This window comes from Eriocheir sinensis, chromosome 8, assembly GCF_024679095.1.
Source record: "Eriocheir sinensis breed Jianghai 21 chromosome 8, ASM2467909v1, whole genome shotgun sequence".
Taxonomy (NCBI): domain Eukaryota; kingdom Metazoa; phylum Arthropoda; class Malacostraca; order Decapoda; family Varunidae; genus Eriocheir; species Eriocheir sinensis.
The window spans coordinates 20,725,535-20,731,534 of NC_066516.1; the positions used below are offsets into that span (position 1 = coordinate 20,725,535).

The 6,000-nt window shown below is 40.3% G+C and overlaps 1 long non-coding RNA gene across 1 annotated transcript in view; it reads left to right on the forward strand.

The window, feature by feature from the left end:
- LOC126995668 (uncharacterized) overlaps window positions 1-6,000 on the forward strand; it is a 105,404-nt gene that overhangs the window by 10,455 nt on the left and 88,949 nt on the right. Inside the window, exon 3 of the long non-coding RNA XR_007750634.1 lies at window positions 5,510-5,529. This is a non-coding gene — a long non-coding RNA (uncharacterized LOC126995668). The remainder of the gene's footprint in view (window positions 1-5,509; window positions 5,530-6,000) is intronic.

Here is a 6,000-nt window from a genome sequence, read left to right on the forward strand (position 1 = left end):
AAAAAATAATGCTAGGTACTACAAACTCTTTGAAAATAAATAAATAAATAAATAAATGATGCTAGGCTATCACGGCACCACTCTTCTTTCATTAGTACTACAAACTCCTTGAATATACAATGAATAAATAAATAAATAAATAAATAAATGCTAGGCTATCACGTCACCTCTGTTACATTATTAGCACTACAGACTCTTTGAATATACAAAAATAAACAAATAAATAAAAAAAATGCTAGGCTCTCACGGCCCCGCTATTCTTATAAAGGAATCATTGGTATTACGAACCACTTGAATATACCCAAAACAGGTCGTTCTTTTGTGCAACGGTAAAGAAAACGTCCCTAGTGAAAAACATGAATAAAAAGAGCCCGCTGATTTTATTGATGATATTAATGATGATGATGGCAGCGACGGTAATAATAATGATAATGTTTATAATGATAATAATAATAATAATAATAATAATAATAATAATAATAATAATAATAATAATAAAGGCAACAACAGCAGCAACAAATACTAGGCTAAGCATTATTTATTTTCCCGGCACGGTAGGCTTTTAAATAACATTGGCTGCCGTATTTAAGCCAGGCTTTGTATTAAAATAGAATTCTGTAAATCATTAACGTTGGAAAAGAGAGACCTTTTACACCTGAACTCACCGTGTGGACACGTGACATTGATAATAATAATAATAATAATAATAATAATAATGATGTTAATAATAATAATGATAATAATAATAATAATAATAATAATAATAATAATAATAATAATAATAAAGATAATAATAATAATAATAATAATAATAATAATAATAATAATAATAATAAAAATAATAACAATAATAATAATAATAATGATTATAATGATCGTGGTAATAACATGATAATGAATATTTAAAAAAAACAATAATAATGATAATGATATTTATTTTATCATTATTATTATTATTATTATTATTATTATTATTATTATTATTATTATTATCATTATTATTACTGTTATTATTAAATCTAATAATCAATCTTTTATATAGTTCCATTACTGCATATCTATATTCAACTACCATTTTAATACAAAGGTGCTAGTGGTAATTTTATTGACTTAATTAAGGAAGAACATTTACGCCCGGACCCACATTTCCAGGAAACTCAATCGAAGTGTTAGCGTGAAAGAAATTTGATGATAAAATTATGAATTCTAAGTAAGGTTCCTTGCAAAGACGTGCAGTATTGTGTTTTCTGTGGCGTGGTGTGCTGCGTTACATTGTGTATTAGCGTTGCTCACCATTTCGCAACATACATAGCCCACGTGTCTTTGCCAACGTTTCTTCGTCAGGGTGTCAGGACGTTGTGACGGTGACGTCGCACTGATGCTCTATGCTTGTACGCGACCCCCATCACTTGCCACCTCTCCACACAGATAAGGAAAAAATAGATAGATTAATGAATATATAAACAAAACCACTGAATACAAGTGATAAGTAATTAAGGAATCGATAAATGAATACAATACCCATAACTTGTTTGAGCACCAGCTTCATGTGTACACACATTTCAAGGAACATAGTTAAATAAATATAAATATAAATATAGTCAGCAAATGAATCGAAAAATAAATATATACGTAAATAAAGATTATGCAGCTCGTGTTGTGTGGCGAGAGAGTGCGGGCAGACAATCGCACGCAACAGGCAAGGAAGGCTTCACTGTTATCTCCCCTCGCCTGCCGTGTCCGCTCCGGCCAGGGGCAGCATAGGGGAGCGTTTTGATCAAAACGAGGAATGAATCGTGAAAATTTTTACGGCGAGAACTGAGCCAGTAATCGGTGTGTGCGAACGAAACCTTGTGACACACCCAAGGGAGGTATTTATTGTTCTTATCGAGGATGGCGACCCACTGTTTACAGGCGTGCAAAAGGTTGTCCATGGATAACGAATGCAGTGTCAACCCAGGAAGTCAAGGAGAGGTCAGGGCAGACAGGAAACCAAGCAGAAAAGGAGTACACCAACCTCAGGCAGAAGTGGAGAACATTTGGAAAGACCTCTTGCTGCTGCTGCTGATGATGATGACGAAAGTAAATGAAGGGCGGTGAGGTGAGGGAAGGCATGGCGCCACTGAAGCCTGCAGAGCGGCAGCCTCTTTTTACCAGAATGAATGCAATGCGTCTGTGAGTTATTGTTGAGAATGACAAAATGAGAGGTTGTCGGCTTCTCGCCAAGGACAGGCCGCCAGGCGAAGACAACATTTTAAGGGCAGCCACCGCGCCGCACTTTTTTTTTTTTTTTTTTTTTACCTGCCTCCTCCTCGTCGCTGCTCTGCGCTCGGGCAGTCCAGCGGCTGCTGCACCCCGGCTGCAATCGGCGGTTACCCGCTCGTCCGGGACATGACGAGGTGGCAGAAACAGAACAATGTTATTGGAGCGAGACTGGTGTGTGTACCCCAGCCGCAACACACTGCCCCGCCGCCGCAGGGCCCCAGCATCTGTCGTGGAGTGCAAGCCGATGCAAGGGCTCGGAAGGGCGCGAAATGCAGTCGCTGGCCCGAAATTCTGCTCCGATCGCTAGAGTATCATTGGCTGGGCGGGCATTAGGAATTCACATTGGCTGTTTCTTTTATTGGGTAAAAGTAGTGTTTTATGATTATGATCACGATTACTACTGGCAATACTCTCTCTCTCTCTCTCTCTCTCTCTCTCTCTCTCTCTCTCTCTCTCTCTCTCTCTCTCTCTCTCTCTCTCTCTCTCTCTCTCTCACACACACACACACACACACACACACACATACATACATATATACATACATACATCCCCTTCAGAGTAAAGCCTTGAACTTGGCGGTCGCATTCCAGGGGAGGACATCACATACCTGTCAGGTGTTATTATGCACATACCTTAGCCGACACACGCCTCCGCCCAGGACAAACACCTTCACGTATTTCCCATCCTTCGCTGCCATCTCCTTCACACCCTCCAGCCTCCGTCACATCCCTCCGCTGCCTCCCCTTCCCACACCCCTCCTCTCATTCTTCTCTCTTCACAACGCTCCTTGTCTCCTGTTCCTTCCCCTTCCTCCTTCCTCCTCGCACCGCCACAGGAACAACGAAGTGGAAAGATCGAAGAGCGTGAAGAAACACAAGCGGAAAAAAGTTACCCAAGTGCGTAGGAAAAAAAAAGTAAAGGTCAGAAAAAAACAAACAAGAGAAATAATGGAAGTGGAAATACTGAACTGCGGAGAATGATGAAAATAACCAATAGCACTACTTAAAGAAAATAAAAATACAGATAGATACAAATGCGAACAGACAACAAAGAATACAGCGCACCACAGAAGACATCAAAACACTAAAAAAGAAAATAGAAAAGAAGTACAAATAATCAGCATTACTATAGAGAACAAAAACACTACAAAGAATGAAGAAAAAGAGTACAAAAAGTAGCAAGACAGAAATAACAAAACACTATAAAAAAAATCGAGAAAAAAAAAGAAATTGAAAAAGGAGAAACAAATAAACAGCAAGAAAACAGAGACTACCATAACACTACTATATAGCAAGGGCAAAGAAAGGGAATACAATCAACCTTATCGGAGACTATATGGAAGAGAAACCGAAGACCCAACACGAAATACACAAACACACACACACACACAGAGAGAGAGAGAGAGAGAGAGAGAGAGAGAGAGAGAGAGAGAGAGAGAGTAAACAAATTCTTCGTGTTACATCATGGCTCCAGTTACAGTGCTCTCACCTTTCATACCCCGCCTTATTATCATGCAGGTAGTACTAGGCAGGTGAGGGGGAGATAGGTGCGATGGCTTCATGTTTCGCACCCTGTACGTTCTAATACCTTATACTCTTGCTTCTTCATACAAACGTTTTCCCTTATACTCTTGCTTTGTGGCTTCTTCATACAAACGTTTTCCCTTATACTCTTGCTTTGTTGCTGCTTCACACAAACGTTTTCCCTTATACTCTTGCTTTGTGGCTTCTTCACACAAACGTTTTCCCTTATACTCTTGCTTTGTTGCTTCTTCATACAAACGTTTTCCCTTATACTCTTGCTTTGTTGCTTCTTCATACAAACGTTTTCCCTTATACTCTTGCTTTGTTGCTTCTTCATACAAACGTTTTCCCTTATACTCTTGCTTTGTTGCTTCTTCATACAAACGTTTTCCCTTATACTCTTGCTTTGTGGCTTCTTCACACAAACGTTTTCCCTTATACTCTTGCTTTGTGGCTTCTTCACACAAACGTTTTCCCTTATACTCTTGCTTTGTTGCTTCTTCACACAAACGTTTTCCCTTATACTCTTGCTTTGTTGCTTCTTCACACAAACGTTTTCCCTTATACTCTTGCTTTGTTGCTTCTTCACACAAACGTTTTCCCTTATACTCTTGCTTTGTTGCTTCTTCATACAAACGTTTTCCCTTATACTCTTGCTTTGTTGCTTCTTCACACAAATGTTTTCCCTTATACTCTTGCTTTGTGGCTTCTTCACACAAACGTTTTCCCTTATACTCTTGCTTTGTTGCTTCTTCATACAAACGTTATCCCTTATACTCTTGCTTCCTCACACGTTTTCCCTTATACTTTTTTTTTCACACCCTCCAGCCTCCGTCTTCTTGCTTCTTCGTATACGTTATCAACTTAAACGTAGACTGAAGTTGTCGACCGGAAACCCTATCATCAAAGAACAGGTGTGTAATGAACAAATGGAAGCGTTATTCGGATGAGGTATTAACACACACACACACACACACACACACACACACACACACACACACTCTGGGTATACGTACGTAGCGCAGCGTAACGTGCGTTGGACAAAATGCGTCTTGACATGCCTCGCGCCCCGTTGGAAGTTACGACACTTAATATCTTTCTCGTATTTCACATTCCTGAGAGAGAGAGAGAGAGAGTGGATATCGTTATAATAGGTGACAGAAAAGAAAAAAAGGAAAAAAAGATGGATGCACACACACACACACACACACACACACACACACACACACACACACACACACACACACACACACACATAAACAGATGGCAACAATAATGGGGGGTTTTCACGGTCGGGCTCTGCTGGAAAACGAAGACGTGAACGGAGAAGATAAAGATGGAGCAGATAGAGTTAGAGGAAAAGGAAGATTAGTGAGGCTTAGAAGAGAGGGTGATAAAAGATGAAAAGAACTGCCCGGCCTCACTAGAGAGAGAGAGAGAGAGAGAGAGAGAGAGAGAGAGAGAGAGAGAGAGAGAGAGAGAGAGAGAGAGAGAGAGAGAGAGAGAAAGGGGGAAGGGGGAGGGATCATTCATTATTCCTGTTTTCTCCATCCTTTCTTTTCTTCTACTACTACTACTACTACTACTACTACTACTACTACTACTACTACTACTACTACTACTACTACTGCAATAACAACAATAATAATAATAATACATTCCTGCAAGTAAATAAAAAGAGTAATAACTAACCTACGCTTTTTTTTCTCTCTCTCCCGCAGGTGACTTCAGCATTCCACAGGTGAGTACGCCCCCCCCCTCCCCCCCTTCACCCCCCACACCCCCATCGCACCTGTTTAAGTTATGGTGGTGGTAGTGGTGGAGGGGAGGTTGTCTATGGTGATCAATGGTGCCATCTGTCATATTACTCTTCCAAACCCGTTAGCGAAGACATGCCATGGTGGTGGTGTTGATGGTGATGGTGGTGATGAAGGTGGTGGTGGTGGTGGTTATAGTGGTTTTGGGGGTACGGAAAGGGTAGGGAAGGGAAGGGAAGGGAAGGCAATAATCGGTAAGGGAAGGGAAGTGTAGGGAAGGGAAGGCAAGAGAAGGTAAGGGAAGGGAAGTGTAGGGAAAAAAAGTGCAAGGAAAGGAAAGGAAGAAAGTGAAAGGAAAGGAAAAGACGGCTACAGAAGGGAAGGGAAGGAAAAATAAAATAAACAAAGGAATGGGTAAGGAAGGAAAGATAAGGAAAGAAAAGGGAAGGAAAGAG